The 20,824-nt window shown below is 36.1% G+C and overlaps 1 protein-coding gene across 2 annotated transcripts in view; it reads right to left on the bottom strand.

Moving 5' to 3' along the window:
- The window catches only part of NRG1 (neuregulin 1), a 1,048,028-nt gene that overhangs the window by 850,982 nt on the left and 176,222 nt on the right, over nt 1–20,824 (bottom strand). The window lies entirely within an intron of this gene.

Here is a 20,824-nt window from a genome sequence, read left to right as displayed (position 1 = left end):
GTCTCACACTAAGCTTCATTTTGCTTTCAGAAGGCCTAATGACTACTTGTACACCCAGGCAATATGAACTAGAATCTATGTTGTAAGGTCAGTTACACAAAACACAAAAACCCCAAATGACTGGAGATAATTCATGTCTTTCATCTAATCATTAACCTATAGACTTATTTTTTCTCGTAAAATGTACAAATTTTCCATTGCTAACTGGTTTAGATAAGTTCCAAATGCTCGTAATTCAAGTTCAGGTGTTCGATCCTTGCCAACCACTTCTAGAACATTACATAATACTGCAGCAGGTACCCTTTGTTAAGAGACTATTCTCGGTGACTATTTGCACATTTTTGTATGATCTAGGGTTTCTAAGCAGAGTATTGGCAAGTTTGATTAAAAGATGATTGAATGGCAAATATGCCTTGGAAGTTAGAGATAGTAAATTGTTCTGGAAAGATTTAAAGATGTATTTTCTCTGGTGCTATTTGCCCATGAAATAAAACCGAAAAGACATCTTTCCACTCTCCCCCAGAGTCATTTGCTTGCGTTACAGAATAAAAGTCTTTCTCTCTGTGGAGGTAAGGAAGGGCAGATGTGCCAGCTTCCCTATGTAAGCACCAAGGGTCATAATGTTAGGATTCCTCTCATGTGGTACCACATGGCTGTGTGTGTAGACGGATATCTGGCCCTCTTCATAAAATCCCACAGGGACTGGGCGGGGCGGGGGGGAAAGTAGGACTAAGATGTTCTGTGGGTAATAAACAATCTCCCCTGTGATCCAGAGATCTCATATTTCCCAATAGCGTATGACTACATACATAAACTTAACACCATTCACCACATAAAGGAAGTATCGCTTAGGACCCCTAAAGGCATCCTCGCCTTCCTGCCCAGTGATCTTGAAAGCACAGTGTATTGGACACGTTGCAGAGAACTGGTTAAGAGGAGTATACAGATAAGAAATAGGAAGTGATGAAATAACAAGTGGGACTGTGAGGATTCAATATGATCTTGAATTTTTTCCCATGTGTGTTATTATTATCTAATAAGCCTGTAGTTTAAACCTTTTATCATGTGAACAGTTAAGAGGCTAATGAGGAAATGTCAGCTTCTGTGAGGCTAGGTTGAGTTGTTCCATTTTCAGAGGAAAGAAATTTGTTCTGATCACTTAATTTATTATCTTTGTCTTTTTAATGAACCATTACTAAGATTTGAAAGAAAAAAGGAAGGAAATTGGCCATTGTATAGGATGAGGTTTCTCATTCTTAACTCACTGCCAAATTCAGGACCTAGAAACTATGTAGGAAGTTGAAAATAGGGACAATTTGCCAAAGTGTGGGAAAAGAAGTTGCATTCATTAGGAGTGGCTGGTCAGTAATAAATGCAGAGTGAGAATTATCTGCAATATACACTCTTTTAAACAAAAAGCACAAAGTACATATCCAAAATCAGATGGATAGGACACGATGTACCATTGAGCTCCTATACTATACCGAGCCTAGGAGCTCAACTGCTTTTTAAAAAGATGTTACAACACATTTTTCAGGAATATCTAATAGATTTTGTTTTTAAATCATCACAGAATTCCTCACAAAAACTTTAGTAACATACAGACTATACAATAGCAGATAAAATGTTAGGGTATTGTTTTCCTCACATAGTAGGTACACAGCACGTAAATCTGTTTGACAGAAAAAGGCTTAAAATATAAAAATACAAAAAGTGTTTTATATGAATCTAGATTGAATCATGTCAAAAAATCATCCCAGTTTAACTTGACCCAGCACCTGGCTATAAATATGTACTAATTAGTGAATTACAAAGCCGACATTGAGTGCTCTTCCTCAATGTCATGGGTGGACTTGAGAAATTTATACAAGTTGACCTTAATGGTTCTATGGTTCTTTACTTTTCTTTTTCCTTTTCTTTCTTTCTTTCTTTCTTTCTTTCTTTCTTTCTTTCTTTTTCTTTTTCTTTTTCTTTTTCTTTTTCTTTTTCTTTCTTTCTTTCTTTTTTTAATTTGAGACAGGCTTGATAAATACCTTTTTAGTAGCTTCCATGGGAATTAGTTATTTGCAGGCACAGAAACAGTAATAGCAAAATCAGTGGTTGTTTCAAAAGATCAGTTCTCTCTCCCTCAAAAAATATTTCAACCTAATGTGTAGAAGGTCTATTGAAATTGATTAAAAATATTAAATATTATTTGTGCCTAAGGGTGATTCTAAGGATTGAATACACAAGATTTATAATTTAAGTGTTCTCTGTAATCTTATAAAAGGAATTTCAGATGATGAGACCGATTTTAAAGTAAATGAGCCTATACAAATTTAAAACATGTCGAATTTACATACAATACAACTTAAAAGGAACAAATTTTGTAGGGTGCATAGTGTTTTTGTTTGTATTAGGAAAATAGCTCCATTTTTCATCACAAGCCTCAGTTCTGAGAAAGTTTAAACAAAGAATGAAGAATCAACTGGGAAGAGGGATATTCCTGGCTCTAATACATTGCACATTGATTTCTTTTAAGGAAAGAAAAATGCAAATATAGAGACGATTTTCTAATCTATCTAACAGCATGTTTTCCCCTCATTCAAATGCAAATGCTGTCCATATGTTCTGACTTTGCACGTGTAATAAATATTATGAGAGATAGCTTAGTGACCCTACCAGTGGGCCTGATTCGTTAATTTCAGAAGCTAGGAGAAAAGCAAGAGCCTGTGGCAGAGCACTTCTGATCCTCCGTAACTGGTCATGTCACTAGAATGCCTCTGGTCCATCACCCAGTGACGGACACCCCTTCGGACTTCCAGAACAAGGCCCAGCACTCCATCCCAGGCCTCGTGAGATAGCAGAGAATGACAGAGGGGGACAAATGGATTTCCAAGGACAGAAGTGCTGAAATCCTAGAAAGAACATTCTTTTGTGTGTGTGTGTTAACGTATGCATGTGTGAACACATATTTTTTATTTATTTCTTCTCATTATGTTCAATTAGTCAGCACATAGTACCTCATTAGTTTTTGATGTAGTGTTCAACGATTCAATAGTTGTGTACAACAGCCAGCGCTTGTGTGGTGATGAGCACTGGGTGTTATACCCAACTAGAGAGAACATTCTTAGGTGTCCCTAACTCAGAATCCCTTCCACAGTTGCCCTGTTGTTACTTTGTTCAACAACGTTTGCCAAGTTCTTTAGGTCTTGGGGAAGCTCTGCTTTGATAGAGGCTTTATGCAGGATTTGCTCAGAGGTACGTCATGCCAAAAGACATAACCGTAGGATTAGTAGCTCTCATAGAATATTTTCTAATAAGGGACAGTCTGATTTTATATCTAGTGCTTTTTATTTTTTCACAGAAAAGAATTTTAAATATATGTATAGCTTATCTTCTGCCTTTTGGAACTTCATTTGCATAACATTTAAATCAATCAGCAGGTGAATAAAAATAAAATATGAATTTTTATAGATGTCAGGAAGAATGTCAATGAAACACTTAACAGGGCTTTGTGTTTAGAGCGGAAGAGGCAATGGCATTCATCTGGCATTTCTCCTAACCAATGTCCTAGTAGAACAGCACAAGCCTCAGAGGTCAAATGGAGCCAGAAGACCTAAATTCTAGTCCTGATTCTCCTCCCTATTAGCTGACTCAGTTTGGGAAAATCATTCAAACTTCCCGAAACTTAGATTTTTAATACCCACACCTTGTCTAGTTCACAAAGTAAGGATCCGAGGGAATAATGTGCTCCAGATTATTATTTTTTTTTTAACTTTTAGAGAATGATACAAATCCAAAACATGTCAGGACAGCTTGGTCAGCGTTATAATATAATACGAACTCCTACGTTTGTAAGTTTTTTAGAAGTTGAGACCTTCTCTATTTTCCTAAAGGTACTTAATAAGGGGAGGAAAAAAAGAAGGAATTGCAGGGATTTAATCTTAATATCTAAGTAATAATTATGTTGGAATTCAAGTAACTTAGATGTGACTGAGGACCACTGGGGGGTCACCTCAAGGAAGAAAGAGTAGAGATAAACAGGCATGACACCGAAAAATGAGCCAGGGCTAAGGACAAGTGGTCCCCTTGGCAGGGGGACACATCTCTGGCCCAGGTTCTGGTACTCATGCCTAAGTCTGAGGGAAAAGGGGCTATATAATTACAGATAAAACCTAATGATGTTTCTTTACTAAGCACAAACTGTCACTGGCACTGTGGCTTCAAAGGTAACAGGAAGTGGCATTAATACCTCAAAACCAAACGTGCACCTTTTGTGGTCGTCAACACCAGAAAAAGCACATTGGTGCCCTAATCCAGGATATCAAACTCCTCCACAGCAGATGTGGAAATGAGAATCCAGGACAGGAAGAGTGGAAAATGGCATTTCTTAAAATCTGGGGGCCCAGGAATAATTTGAGAGGAGAGACTTGCAGAGGGTACTGTTCAGGCAGGAGCAGAGCCAGAAAAAGTGGCTCTGTTAACTACTGTAGCCTGAATTTTACTCTCATGCAAATGGACTTTACGAAATGTTGCCAATAAATAGAAACATTAAATAGAGGAGAAACATTTGGAAGACACAGTATATATTTGCCCGAAGGTATTATTTATTAATTATAAGGGTAAATACAGTTAGTGCTTCATAAGATCATATATTATTCCTAGTAAACTTTCAAAATAACTTTTAACAAAATATTTTATGATGCATTTACTGATCTGACTCTAAAATCTAAAATGTAAGGAATACATACTATGTGCCAAACACTGTGCTAAACACTTTCCTATGAGGGGCACCTGGGTGACTCAGCCTGGTGAGCGTCCGACTCTTGATTTTTGGCTCAGGTCATAACGTCAGGCTTGTGGGATCCAGCCCCTCAGCATGGAGTCTGCTTCTTTCCCCCTGTCTCTACCCATCCCCTGCTCATGTTCTCTTTCTCTCACTCAAATAAATAAACGACACTTTAAATGTTTTCATATGGTTTATATTATTCAGCTCTCCCAACAAATCTACAAAGTGGTTTCATCCTCCCAGTAATGCTAGTTCACAGTTGAATAACTGAGGCCTGGAGAGCCTTAGTGACTTTGCCAAGGTCAAACAGCCCGTGAAGGAGCCCGGGGCTAGAGAGTAGTTGTAGCGGTCTGACTCACGCTGCCCACCAGAATGACGACATGGCAGGCTTTACTCCATGCAGCTAGGGGGCGAAGACAACCAGTCAGTAAGGTCTGCAGGATTACTGTGCCAGAAAGACATCTGCAGCTACAACAAGTCCACAGATGCTGGATAAGGCCATGTGCATGCCAGGTATATTCCATGCCATATTTATTGGCTCCAGCTACATTTTGCAATTTGTATCTAAATAAAACTCTGTGAGGCTAAAAATATTATTCTTAGAATAAGATCTGAGTACAAAACCCAAACTTTGCTTTTTAACCGGTATGTAAACTTTGGGAAGTGACAAGCCCTCTGAAACTGTTCAGTAATGTACAAAAGGGGAGATGAGGAGTAATGACGATCATTCATTTGAGGGACTGTTGTAAGATTTAAATGAAATAATAGGGCTGAAGCAGTTAGGAAAATCCCAGCAGCATAGTCAGCGATAAAAGTGGCAACACACTCTTTCATCACGTACAGCTGTTTCTTGTCAGAAAATAAAAATCGTGTAATACCAAGTGACTTAGAGCACTCACTGCAAAATAAAAAGTGTTCTATACTGTTTTCATGTAATAGATAACTTCTAATTCTTACCAAGAACTGGCAATGCTCATACTTGCTTATATACAAAATACAATATTAATTGCAACAATTGAAGACAAATACATATAGAAGTAATCAAAATATAAACGACAACATAAGGTATAGCCGTGTGGGGCAGCTGTGGGCAGCAGAAAATAAAAAGAACTTGGAAAACGAAACGATGCATTTAGATCTTTTCCATTTTCTTGCTTCAGTCTTATCAATAGAGTTTACATCAGCTGACCTCAATGTTCCTGTCCAATTTGAAAACAATCACGCAATTCTATTAATTTGCAAGTATTTTGAATGATTAGAGTAGTTGGACCCATGGATGAATAGATCATTGCTCCACCCAACTTAGTGACAAATTTCAATCTCTTAGTGTCTGGATTTCATTCCATGACCTTGCCTTTTGCTCTCCTCCTGAACTTGAATCAACAGCCTAAAGTAATAAAGTGCTCAAGAAGCAAGGCACCAGGAGTAAGAAAGAATAAAAAAAAAGATGAAGGAGGGAGGGAAAAGGGGAAGAGAGGAGAAAGGAGAGGAAAGAAGGGAGAGGAGGAAGGGAAGGGTGAGTGGGAGGGAAGGTGGGAGGGAAGGAGAAAAGAGTCTGGAAACTCCGCAAATTGACTAACCAGGTTTCAGAGCAAGAAATGATCACTAAGCGGTACCTGGGTGGCTGACTCAGTTAAGTGTCTGACTTCAGCTCAGGTCATTATCCCAGGGTCTTGGGATCAAGCCTGGCATCAAGCTCTGTGCTCTGCAGGGAGTCTGTTTCTCCCTCTCCCCCTGTGTCTGTCCCTCCTCCCACTCATGCTCGCTCTCATGCTCACTCTGTCTCTCAAATAAAGAAATAAAATCTTAAAAAAAAAAAAAAAAAGAAATGATCACTAAGCTGTCCTTAGAAATCCCTACTGGAAGACCACTCTAGTCCAGCAGTTCTCCAAGTATCATCCCCAGACCATCAGCACCACCTGAGAAACTGTTAGCAGTACAGATTCTCAGGCCCCACCCAGACTTAGTATGTCAGAAACTCTAAGGGTGGAGCCCAGCAATTTGTGTTTTAAAAATCCTCCAGGTGACCTTCATGCACACTAACCCCTAAAACTGTATTCATTTTTGCTTTTCTAATGAATTCCAAGATCAAGCTTTTTAAACATTTGCAATCTTTAATACTCCATATTTAAGCAACTAATCCTACATTCTATCAAGGTTCAAAAATATCCCATAATCCATTCTAAAGCTTGAAATTTCACAGCTGTTATATATGGGGAATATGTGATACTCTAAGCTCCCACATAATCTATTTCTATCTAGGAAGTCATGAAACAATTTTAGATTCCAAAGTAGCAGAAATGACCAGAGCTTAGAGAAATAGCTGTAGGGGAAGAAGGATATGAGATCTTGCTAACACACAGTTTGAGGTACTTATTCAATATATAGATAATATGACAAGAAAAACAGGCAATCAGTAGGACTAACTAGCAGTCTAATTAACGTGTATATCATCTCAATACTAAGAACATTTATAGCTCTTTTGTCAAATTGCAAAAGTCTCTTCTCGGTAAATTTCTCCGTCCGGAAACCTATTCCATAGATAATATTCTGATCAGGGGAATCATGCACATTTCTTATATACTATAAAATATAAGAAGGAATAGAACAAATACTATAAAATGAAAACAGTGATTAAGAGATGGATCTCTAGCTATATTAGTAAACCACAAAAGCAAAACAGAAGACCAATAGCAAGCGGTAGAACCAAATGAGATAGAATTTAAATGGTAGACTGAACAGACACATCTACCTCCTCTCCTCTCCCAAATCTCACTGAAATTCGGAAAAACCATATTTTAGAATAAGTTCATGCCACCATTGTTGGAAAAATTTTATCCATCAGTAGATAAGAAATTTGGGGGAAAAAAACCCAACAATCCTTAAAGCAGATAAGATTAACTAATGAAGATTCAGAGATAATCAAAACCCAAACTTATATAGGAGAAATCTACTATAAGAAAGATCAGATAAAACTCTACAAGAAACACCCCACTCTCAGAGTCAACCAATCCACAGACTTAAGAAGCAGTAACCAGGATAATTATGAAAGGACCATGGTATGAACAGCTGGTGGAGTTTGATGCCTTCCCCCATGCCTTTGTTTATTCTGTGACTAGCAGCCACAGTATTCATCACTAGAATAAAGTCCTGAAACCCACTTTCTAAATAAAGTTAACCATCTGCCTCGAGAAGGCTCCTAGCCAGAACAGAGAGAGAGCCATCATAGAGCTTGAGACACTTAGAATCTCCTAAAGACAACAGAGGAGAAATAAAGAGAATTATCTGATGCCAACATTCACAGGAAAGCAAAACCTTCACACAATCCTTAGATATACTGTCTCATGCAACAAGTATTTCCTCCGCACCCACTAGGTACCAAATATGATTCAGCAACCCTGGAGATACCCTGATGAAGAAGTGGTCAAGTTCCCACCCTAGTCATGTTTCCATTCTGGTGAGGAAGAACAAAAACAAACAAATAAACCTATACTGATCACTAAGCACTGTTATGTGCTATGAAAAACAAAAAATAACAACAGGGAAGGGAAAGGAGAAAGTGAATGACAATGGATGATAATTACATAAGCAGTAATTCTTTTTCTTTGGTGTGAGACCCAATTAAAGCAATACCTAAAGAAAGAGTCAAAGGAAGAGTTGGAGGCTGAGGAAACAAAGTACAAAAGCCCTGATGTGGAAACTTAACTTCTAAAAACAAGAAGGCCAGTACAACCAGAACACAGGGGTCAAGGACAAAAATTACAGAAAATAAAGTCAGAGAGGTAAAGACGAGATTGACGGTGTAAGATCATTCTGGTTGGGCCAAAGAGCTTGGATTTTACTGTCAGTATATTAGAAAGCCACTAGAAAGGTTTTGGTATTTTGCAGGAAGTGATGTGATTTATGTTCTAAAAGATTCTCTGAGGCTGCTGAGGAGTTAATACACATAGTGCAAAGAATGGAAGTCAGGAGACTATACTGGAGGCTACTGCCCTAGAAGAGGTGGAAGATGACAGTGACCTGGATCAGGGATGTAACTGGGGAGTGGTGAGAGGGAGTCAGATACATTGTATGAAGGTAGAGGTGACACAACTGCTCCTGCACTGGGGGTAGAATGTAGGAGAAAGGAGGATACAAGGATGAATCTGAGGTTGGCATGAGCAATAGGGTGAACGGTATCATCATCTCTGATATGGGGGCTCTAGGAAGGAAGTGGACCTGCCCAGTGGCAGTTCATTCTGGGGTCTGTCCTGACCTGAAGCCCATTAGACATGTGAGTTGAAGGTATTGAGTAGGCAGCTGGATTCATGAAACTGAAGTTTAAGGCAGAAGTGGTAGATGGAGAGTTCTGACTCCAGAAAAGTATAAAAAAGAGCACTGAGGTTAGGAAAGTAGATCATTTAGGCACTCCCAAACCCAGAAGGTGTGCTCTTTGTACGAATCACCTGGCTAAATCTCCTACCCATTCTCTTCAATCACAAGAGGCAGATGCATAAATAGGAATATTAAAAAAATAAAAACAAAGTGCTATTTAGACCCTTAATGACAAATATAAACAGAAAACCAAATACTAACAAATACATGAGGAATAACAGCAAGAAAGTGAGGCAAGCAAACACATTATTCGGAATAGGCTAATTGTTAAAAGACATGACATAAAACTATTGATGGCTTAGTAAAGTTTATTTTTCACATACATCACAGTCCATTGCAGGCTGGTGGGAGGTGAGACAGAAAGGGAGATTTTGCCCACAGTCATTCAGAGATCCAGTATCCTATATCTAGCAGCCCTGCCAACCTGTATGACTCAGAGTCTTCCACTGGATTCTTTGTATCCTGCCAGCAATCAAGTGATGAGAACATGGAGAAGGCACACTGTCTCTTCTTCACATCCTCCCTGGAGAGTATTTTAGGAGCAAGGCCCAGAAATGGTATAAATGACTTTTCTCTCATTTTACTGGCTAAAATCCAGTATGGCCTATTTAACTACAGGGGAGGCTGAAGTAAAAAAGGTGAAATGGGGTTTCAAGATGCATAATTTCTCTCTGCCACACAAACCCAACAACAGAAAAAACAGCTCTCAAAAAAAACAATAAAAGAAGTAGAAGAAAATTTTGAAACTAAAATAATTATCTTAAGGGATTCAGTAACATCCACATTGATAGGAAAAAGTAGCCAGTATAAAAAAAAAGAAACGTTAAAAACATAATCACTCTAGGGGTGCCTCAGGCAGTTCAGCATCTGCCTTCGGCTCAGGTCATGATCTTGGGGTTCTGGGACTGACCCCTGTGCCAGGCTCTGCACTCAATGGGGAGTCTGCTGCTCCCTTTCCCTCTGCACTCTCTCTCTCCCTCTGCGCTTTCTCTCAAGGAAATTTAAAAAAAAAAATTCTTTAAAAAAACATATAATCACTCTAAAAATAAAATTATAAATAGGATAAATAGTAGATAGTGACTGGTAAAGACTTCATGAGCTACGATTTCCTTGAGGTTGTCCCAGATTATAGAACAAATAGATAAATAGTTGAATAGTACAAAAAAAAAAAAAAGGTTAAGATACAGAGGATGGAAATAGGAATTTCAACATGTGTCCATTAAGATATTAAAAAGTACAAAATTGACTAAATGAGAGGAAATAATCAAACAAGAGAAAAGCTTTATTTTCAAGCTGAAGGAAAAGGCATACATATATCTTTAGATTGAAAATTCCCCTTAAGCACAGAAGACTAACACAACCTTCCCTTAGATATACTGTAATTAAATCTCAGAACTTTAAGAATGAACAAATTTTTAAATATTTCAGAGGTAAAACAGGTAATTACAAATAAATGGGAATTAGATTGCTATTGATATCCCACCTCTAAGCCTATGTGCTAAAACAAATGTCTTCACAGGAACATAGAAAAACACTTAAAATTTTTAAGTTCTAAATCTATCAAACTATCATTCAAATATAAAGACAAAGATATTTTTGCATATCTAATTGCTCATAAATTTTTTTTAAAGATTTTATTTATTTATTTGACAGCAAGAGAGAGACAGCCAGCGAGAGAGGGAACACAAGCAGGGGGAGTGGGAGAGGAAGAAGCAGGCTCCCAGCGGAAGAGCCTGATGTGGGGCTCGATCCCAGGACTCCGGGATCACGCCCTGAGCCTAAGGCAGATGCTTAATGACTGAGCCACCCAGGCGCCCCTGCTCATAAATTTAATAGCTATAAGTATTTCCTGAAAAATGATTCACCAAAAAAAAAACAAAAATAAAAAGAACTCAAGAAAGACATGGGCAACATGAAACAGCAGGAAGCAAAGAAAACAGATGACTTATGTTCACACCTAAAAAGTATCTGTTGCAAAATTTGAAAATGGCAATCCAGATGTAATACCCAGTTACTTATAAGAGGATGATATAGAAAGGGAAATATCCTAAGGATGAAGCTTTGTGCAAAGGAAGGTATTAGTATTGACTGATTACATCTAGACATTGATATAAAATGTGAATACATATATTTTCCAAAACTTTAAGGGTTACAACTAGAAAATAATAACAGGAAGTAAATTTTGAATTCAGTAAGGGAAAAAAGATGGAACAACAAAAACAACCAGAGATCTTAATCAATTAAAAAAAGGGAAAAAGTGATAGTGTGGAAAACATGAGGGAAATCCAGGAAAAAAGCATAAAAATTTAAAAAATAAACTAAGAGGGAAAGAATAAGTAAATATAACCACTATGAATTACAACAAACGTGAATGGGCTAAATTATCTACTAAATTCATTATAACTTAAAAATTAGGTTCTTTAAAAATCTAGGACTGAGTAGTAAGATGGAAAGAAGTTATAGGCGTTTTGCAAAACAAACAACTGAAACTAAATACAAGATGTGAAATTAAGGGGTGCCTGAGTGGCTCAGTCAGTTAAGTGTCTGCCTTCAGCTCAAGTCATGATCCCAGGGTCCTGGGATCAAGCCCCACATGGGGCTCCCTGCACAGTGGAGAATCTGTTTCTCCATCTCTCTCTGCCCCTCCCACCCCGCTTGTGCACGCACGCTCTCTCTCTCCTCTCTCTCTATCTCAAATAAATAAAATCTTTAAAAAATAATGTGAAATTAAAAGCTAGAAAAATATTTTCCAAATGTGAGCTTACACAAAGCAGCAAATACATCATTATTAACATCAGAAAAAAACATATATACATACATATATGTATTAACATATATTCAGGTAACAATGAAATTCAACTTGAAGTTAATCACATAGGATAAGATAAATCATAACGCTGAAAGTAAAAAATATTTTTTAAATGGTGCATGTATTAAAGAAAAAATGAATGTTGAAATTACACACTACTAGAAATGAAAGTAACATTACTTACCAAAATCTGTGAAATGTGGCCAAAGATGCATTTCAAACAAAATAAGTAACTTTACAGGCATGCACAGACCAACAAAATGACAACTAAGTAGTCATCTCAAGAAACCATATACATGCAAAGGAATAATAAAGATGGAAAGCAGATATGAACCAATTAAAAAGAAAAACATTAGACTTAATAAAATTAAAAGTTGGTTCTCTGGAAAGAATGCTAAAATATACAAATTTCTGAAAAGTCTTTGCCATTAAACAAATCTTAAATCCTTTCATTGTGTTTGCTTCTGTCTTTCTGTCTCATCATCCCAATCATAAACACATATGCATGCATGTACGCATAGAAAAAGATGCATAGGAAATTTAGCCAACCATAAACAAAGATATAACTAAGGAAGGATGTGATGAGAGTCTCTGAATTTTTCTCTATATGCTTTTTTAATACTTGACTTTTCCCCTAACGTTTTACCATTTTAAAGATTATTGTTGCATCAACAGAATTTGTAACACCAATTTTAAATGGTTGAAATATAAACCAAAATGTTAATGTACATCATATTTACTTCTAAGTGGTGAGATTATTAATGTTTATTCTTATCTATATCTTAAAAATATTCTAGAATAAGTATCATTAGTGTTATAATTATATAAAAGGAAGAACATCTGAACACAAGGATAAGAATCAGGAAACATAGATCCAGATATTACTTCTGATCCAATCCAGTAAAATGAAAGCCAATCGTGACCTCCGTTGCTTTGTTTACAAAATGAGCAGTTTAAATGATCTCAGACATCCTTAAAGCTCTCACATACTATGACTTCTTTCTCCCCCTTACTTAGAAAAATGAGCTAAATGGTCTGCAAACTCCCTGAAAAGAGGATCTTAAAAAAAAAAAAGAAAAAGAGGACCTTGTTCTCTATCACTTAAAATCACAACTATTTTTTTTTTTAGTTAACAGTATGAACATTTAGTGTTTATTCTTTTCTCTTTCTCCCTCCTTCCCTGCTTCCTTGTTTCCCTCCCATAAATACTGAGCGCTTGTTATGAATCAGGTACTGCGATAGCTTGAGAATATAAAACAAAATTGATAGGATAACCGCAGACGCTGCCCTCATTAAACTTGCCATCCAGGAAGTGCTAAGGAGGAATTACAAATGTGATTTAAAAACCCAAACAATCACCATCACTGAAACAAAAAATTTCCTATTATTCATGTAAGGGTCACATTCAATGGTTAAATCTCACTATGCTCAAGCAGCACAATGAAGCCAAGAGGACAACCAAAAGAAGGGCATAGATGAATGCAAGTGTTTTGCCATGTTGGAAGAAAATTAGGGAAAGCTAAGAATCCTTCCAGGCCCCCCAGTCTCCTGTTTCCTCTACTCTGGATGAGGCTGGCATTAAGGCCATTCAATTGTGATAACAAGTAAATGTGACAAAGTATTTCCCCTTTAATTGTAGTCTTCTTTGGAGGTGTGACCCACGATTGCATCCTATATATTCTGTACACAGAGTTTTACAGAACCATTGCCAACACTTGTACTCAAGTCTCTAAAATTTACTAAACTGTTTACAAAACAACAACAAAAAGAACCAAAGGAACAATTCAGTTCAGAAGGCTATTACATTGATTACAGACATCTTTACATGCACATCGATGGGTTGGTCTTATCAGAAAGCAAGATCACATAGTTATAGCCTCCATTTTACCACTTAATTTATTGTACTGAATTAAATAAAGTCCCTTGTTAAAAGTCTCTGACAATCAAAGGTGTTTGTTGTTATGTTTTGTAATATGATTAATGGTCAATGTACATTTTGATTAAAATTAAAGGGATTTCTTTAGCCAAGGAATTAGCAAAAATGAGAGGATATTAGTTTGAGTAATTTTTTTAAATCAATTCAATCAATGCAGATATCTAAATAAATTACAGTATTTTACTAGAAGATGGGTAAACTATATTCTCTGAAGCAGATGTAATTGTTTGACATTTTTTTAAATTTTATATTATTATGGAATGAACCTCATATTGATGAGAAAGTGAACAAACTATGGAACATGAATATATTTGTAGCATAATTAATTTGTGGATGATCCCAGAGGTAAGAATATTAGCTTGTAAATGGACATTATATGCCAATAATTTATTCAGCTTAGTAGCAGTTTTCATTTATAACCTAATTATTCAACCTTCATGTAAACCACTACTATTTGCTGTAGAAATCATATTTATAATTAAGCAAAAAGTACATTTAAGACACTTAATTCACAATTTTCCAGATGACAACGTATATGGCCTATCTCTACGTAATTATCATTTACCTCTCCTTTTTGACTATTAAAACCAAGATTTGGCAATTTACTGAATATAAATTACTTCAAACTAATAATAAAGCTAAACTTTCTAATGTTATCATTTATATTTATATATTTTTTAAAAATTAACTCTGATTATATGTCTTCTGAGAAGGCAATGTTGGCAATGACTGAGAGGTATTAGCATGCACAGTGAGTATGTGTATTTTATTTAAACATTTCCCTCAAGAATCTTCAGCAATGTTGTGCAGAAATGCTACTGTAGCTATAATTGTCTATTATACAGGAAAGTAGAGATGGCATTCACTTCTTCTTAAAGAAAACCAATAGGGAAGATTTCTGCTTATATAAAAGATGTAATAGACTTATCTTAAACAAGTAAAACTAACTATGCTATTTATCTGCAATAATTATCTATAAAAATCTTGTGCAAACTTTAATATTAAAAAAAGTCTACAATGTCTTGAATACAGTCTTCATAATTTTTCCTATTCTTATACGATTAAATATAATAGTCTATGATAATACAAGTAATTTAAAGCACAAATAAGAAAATATTCAATTCAAGTTTAGGTACTCTTTGGTCAAACCTTATTTTTATGATAAAGACAGATAAATCTAGATGTACTCAATACCTAAAATGTCACCAATACATAACAATGCAAGTAAATTGGCAACATTTCTTTCAAAGGCTTTTGGTAAGAATAGAATGAAACTCAGAATCAAGAGTATGACATTCAATCCTTTTTTACAATTTATTTAAATTTTCTGTATCAATTTATCTAGGCTATAGTACCCAGTTATTTAATTAAATGCTAATCAAGGTGTTTCTGTGATGGTATTCTGTAGATGCGGTTAAGTAAAGGAGATTACCCATGATAGTGTTAGGCCTCATCTAATCAGTTGGAAGGCCTTCTGAGCAAAACCTCGGGTTTCCTAGAGAAAAATTCTGCCTCAAGACAGGCATACCAACTCCAGTTTCCAGACTACAGGCTTGCCCTACAGATTTCTGACTTGACAGCTCCCAAATCACCTGAGCCATTTCCTTATAACAAACTCTCCTTGACATAGAGATATATAATAGGTTCTAATATATACTATAGGTCCTCTGTTCCTATGGCTCCCTATTTCGCACAAGGAAAGGTGTTCCTGTTGTAACAGTTGGCAAAAGTGGAGAATTCCACCCAATCTGAGGAGGAGTTTGGTGATGGACAGGAGATATGCCTATCCCTTTTGAATATGAAGAGGTGTGAATGAGAGTAACAACTATAAAAGACATCAATTAAAAGTTATCTCAGATGGCCAAGAGAGCAAAGGTTGCATTAGGCAGGTGGAAATGCTTGGAAGCAAGTTTTGTGTAGGTCCAAAACTCTACAAGTAGTCCAATACCACTAAACCTTAGGGTATTAAGTTTATTCATTCAACAAGTACTCATTGGTTGTTTATAATGTGCTGATCCCCTGCTGCCTGATGGAGATACAAATTAGACATCAAGACCTCTGCTCGCGTAGAATTTGCAACCTAGTGGGGAAAGCCAATTAATAAAGATATAATTAAATAATGTTTAGTACCATTAAAAAAATAAAATAGCATAATGGAAGGATGCAGGGTAGGGGAGCAAAATGGGGAACTTCTACAGAAGGACCATAAAGGCTGAAAGATGGGAACACCTGGAAGCTTCAGGCAGAGAAAACAGCAAACACCAAGGCTCTGAGATGGGAACGTGCCTTCACTTTGGAGGAAAAAAGGTAGTCAAAGTGGCTGCAGCACAGTACATATGGGTCAGAGGTAAGAGATGAGGTTCTAGAGAAAGTCAGAAGATAGACCAGGAAGATGCTTCAAGCCATGGAAAGAAATTTCAGATGAAATATAGGTGCAAGGGAAGTCAGCCTAGGATTTTAAGTAGAGGAAAACCATGATCGAATTGATACTTTGAAAGAGATTGTTTTTGTCTCTTCTATTCCTTATGGACTAAGTAGCAGGAAGTTCTGGAAGCAGAGAGGTCAGTTAGGAGATTGTTGCAGTGGTCAAGGCCTAAGATATTAGAGGGTAGCAGTGTGGATGGAGAAACATGAACAGATACAAGATTCAGGTTGGAAGCAGAGTCAATAGGACCCACTAATGGACTTGGGAATTCCAAAAGTTATCCAATGTGATCTCTAAGCTTATCTGAATTAGGATAAACTTCTAGCAAAACTGAGGGTGAACAGAAGACTTGGGCTCTACCACCAGCTTGCCATCTGTGGGGCTTTGGGTAATTATTCTACTCTCTGGCCCTCAATTTTCTCACCCATAAAATGAAAGAATTGACTAAGATGAATTTCTAAAGCCTTGCCGAGCCCTGACTTCTCATGAATCTGCAGAAAGGTTATAACTGCAAGCACATTAAAGAAAGACCTTTAAATATATCAACCTCTGGAGAAAACTAAGTTCACCAACCTGGTCCTTGCTTTATTTTCAGAATATTTCTTTCACTAGCAGAGCAGACTATGTTTGATAAAAGGAGAAATAGTCAGTCTACTATCTATCATTCTGAATCATCATGCATGACATGTGTAAACACTCTCAAATTAGCATATAGGTGATATGTGAGTAATATCAGAAGACTAAGCCAGGGGAACTCCTCTGTGCTAGAGTTCCCACAAAGACCAACAAATACCATCATGGGTGAATTCCCACAATTGACTCTAAATATCAAAAAGACCACTTATAGTTGATTTCCTTTTATTTAAAAATCCAAATATGAAAAAGCAGAACACCTTTGCCATTCTACAAAGTCCAACATTCATTCAAAGCATCAACAGAGATCCACATTGTGCCCTGCATTTGGAGTGATCCCAGAAATAGCCTGTTTCATTGAGTCACTCAGATGCTGTTTTCCAAGAGACATATGCTCTTCTTGTTTCTGGTTTACAGGTTGCTGATTTCTCTTAGCATCCAAAAGGAACCAACACAGCATTAAAAATATAAGCAGTTGTAGAGCTGTACACAGGAGGATGTGGTTTTACAGTTATACTGTTTTGAGACTTATTAAGGATAACTACTTTCAGGAGAAAGAACTAGGAAGCACCGGAAATACCAGCATATGAATAATTTTTAGTAGAAGCCAACTTTTTCCTGTCCCTTTTTTGGGGGAATCCCTTTATAAAAACATTTCACCCAAGACTCTCAATTTCTTAACTCTATGAACAAATGTAACTCCCAGAACATGCCTATATGTACAAGGGACTGGAACATGGAGTACAGGTATTTTTTAATGGCATATTTTCTCCTGTGAGAAACATTCACTGAGTGGAAATAAGTAAAGCCAGATGAAGATAAATGGAAAACGGAGGTAATTTGCTCCCGTTTTTATCTGTAAAGACATGCTTAACCTAAAAATACTTTCTGAAAAAGATACTGAGTATAGTATGTAACTAAAAGTAAGAACATTATACACATTTGGAAAATATTAGTGGAGAAGGATTCTAATATGCTATGCATTTGGAGAATAAATTCCTGTTGGCATTTAAAGATTTCAAAAAGTGGTAAAAATAACTGATTAATACAAGTGATCAATTTCAATACAGGATCTTTCCTGAAAGTTAGTTTTACAGATAATGGGTCTTGGGAAGAGCCCTTTAAGTCAAGATATTTCATCAAACATGTCTTCCCAGTGAAAGTGGCAACTGCGGATTCCCTCCAGCTAATCAAATATAGTGTGGAAGCTGAGCTTCAGTGTAAAGGGGGTTGAACCTTTTAGTGCAATAACGACAGCATAACTAAACATGCAAATAATTGCTAGAGCAATTGATAACTCCTTCACGGAGCTCAGTGTTTTCTGTTTGTGTGTGTTTTTTTTAAGATTTTATTTATTTGAGAGAGTATGGGCACAAGCAAGCATGAGCAGGGGGAGGGGCAGAGAGCCCAATGCCAGGCTTGATCCCAGGATTCTGGGATCACCACCCTAGCCAAAGGCAGACGCTGAACTCACTGAGCCACCCAGGTGCCCCCTTCAAAGGTTTTTATAAAATATTTCAGCAATTCTTAGAATTCCATGTTAGGTCGATGATAAAAGTGTATCTCTATATATAAGCACACAGAAAGTAGGTTTGGACCCTTTATGAAGTGGAATCAAATACTCAAAGCTAGAGCTGAGTAAATGATCCTGAAATCTTAACTACTGTTTCAGTGCGTTAGCCATAAAATCACGCAATACTCCCTGACAGCCTGTCAAAAGAAAAAAGGAAAAAAAAAAAAAACTCTGTATTTTAAAGTAGGGAATTATATGTTACAATGATGAATGAGAAAAACACCTGATAGTGTAAAGAAAAAACATAAATGACTCAGTAATTTTTATTATGTGCTAAAAGATATGAACAATTTACAACAGAAGAAAGGCAAATGGTTCATAACACGAGCAAAACATGTGAAACCTCACTAGTAATAGCATCTTAAAAATCAAACAAATTGAAACAAGGTATGTTTTATCTATAAAACTGGCTAATTTTTTTTTAAATAATTTTGCCACATGTTGGCCAAAACAGGTTATAAAACAATATGCATCATTATTCCACTTATGTTAATAAACAACTGAACATAGATTTAGATAGAGACTAAAAGAATTTAGATCAACACTGACTTTAGATAGTGGCACTTCATTTAAATTTTATATTTCTTCTTACAGTTTTTCTCATTTTTCCAAACTTCCTGGAATAAGAAGTTTTATGGTGGGAAAAAAAAACCTCATTAAAAATTAATTAACTAAACAAACAAAAAATCCGGTCAGCCAAAGCCTATTGTGCTATCGTGTCATTTATATTTATCAACACTCTTAGAAATACATGTTTATCAACACAAATAAAGCACTTTTAATACCAGAAGAGATATGCACTCCAAGAGGGTAATTTCCATTTGAATATTTATCTCATTTGGTGAAAATCATCCTAATAGAAAGCCTCTCAACTTTATGAAGATACATGCTATAAAAAAGTTTGGTCACTAAAACACATGCTTACAATGTTTAAGCATTAAAAATGTTGCAGCTGAAGGTGATTCCAAATGTGAATCCGAAGATATTTGAGATTTAGAAATGCAATGACAAGCTAGTATCACCTGGCCAGAGTAGAAATACAAATTGTTTGCTTCTTGGCTCTTCTATCAGAGGTCATTGTCCCATGCAGAGAATCCTCATTGCCTTTTTGATATGATAACAGGGGTATAAAAGTTAGGCTTAAGATGATCTTAATAAAGAAAAATGTTCTTAGGCAAACTACATAAAAAGCTAGGAGACATGATTAAATTACCAGAGGGATCATTTTAAAGATTTTAAGACACTGTAGGCAAATACGTGATGAGGTTTCCAAATTAATTATATCTTCGTTAGCATAGGTTCAGCATTACTTCAAATTGTTGTTTAAAGAAGTTGCTCCAGTTCTATGTGTTACAAAAAAAACCCCAAAAAACAAAAAACAAATCACTTTAAAAATATTATCATATCACACTGTCTGCTTCCTTGACTGGTCCTAATAAATGAAATTTTAATAGATGATAGAACCTCCCCAAATAAGATGGATGAGAGTTGTGATGGTATTAAAGAAATAATGCATCTTTCTCTAAAACAGAAAAAAGAGATTATAGAGACATAGACATACACATACACATACCTCAAATACAGAAATGTTCTAATAAAGTACTTTATATCTCACTGGGAATCATAGGAATGCAAAATAAAATAATGTTATCATTATGTCAAATAGAAAGTTGGAACACAAAATTATATAAAAAAATTATAGTCATATATTAAAGTGTATGTGACTTTGCATGCGTGCGTGTGTGTGTGTGTGTGTGTGTAGGACTAAATGAAACTAACATGTTAACAGGTGAGGAAATAGATATCGTGGAGATTTTTGTTTTTCAACGTGCTAATAATGTCTTCAAAGAATATATAATGATCATATATTTTAAATTTTGATTTCAATTCTAGTTACTTAACATACAGTGTTACATTAGTTTCCCATGTATAATACAGCAATTCAACACTACCATACATCATCCTGTGCTCATGATGACAAGTGCACTCCTTAATACCCATCACCTATTTAACCAATCCATTCACCCCTCTCCCCTCTGGTAACCATCAGTTTCTTCTCTATAAGGAAGAGTCTGTTTCTTAACTAGTCTTGTTCTCATTTCTCCCCTTGCTTGTTTTGTTTCTTGAAATCTACATATGAGTGAAATCATATAGTATTTGTCTTTCTCTGACTTATTTTGCTTAGCATATTACTCTCTTAGCTCCATCCCTATTGTTGTAAATGGCAAGATTTCATTCTCTTTTATTGCTGAATAATATTCCATGGTATATATACACCACAACTTCCTATCCATTCATCAGTC

The sequence above is a fragment of the Ursus arctos genome, unplaced genomic scaffold (genome assembly GCF_023065955.2).
Source record: "Ursus arctos isolate Adak ecotype North America unplaced genomic scaffold, UrsArc2.0 scaffold_27, whole genome shotgun sequence".
In the NCBI taxonomy this organism is placed as follows: Eukaryota; Metazoa; Chordata; class Mammalia; order Carnivora; family Ursidae; genus Ursus; species Ursus arctos.
Note: the sequence above shows the minus strand (reverse complement) of the source record. Positions and strands in the feature narration are given on the sequence as shown.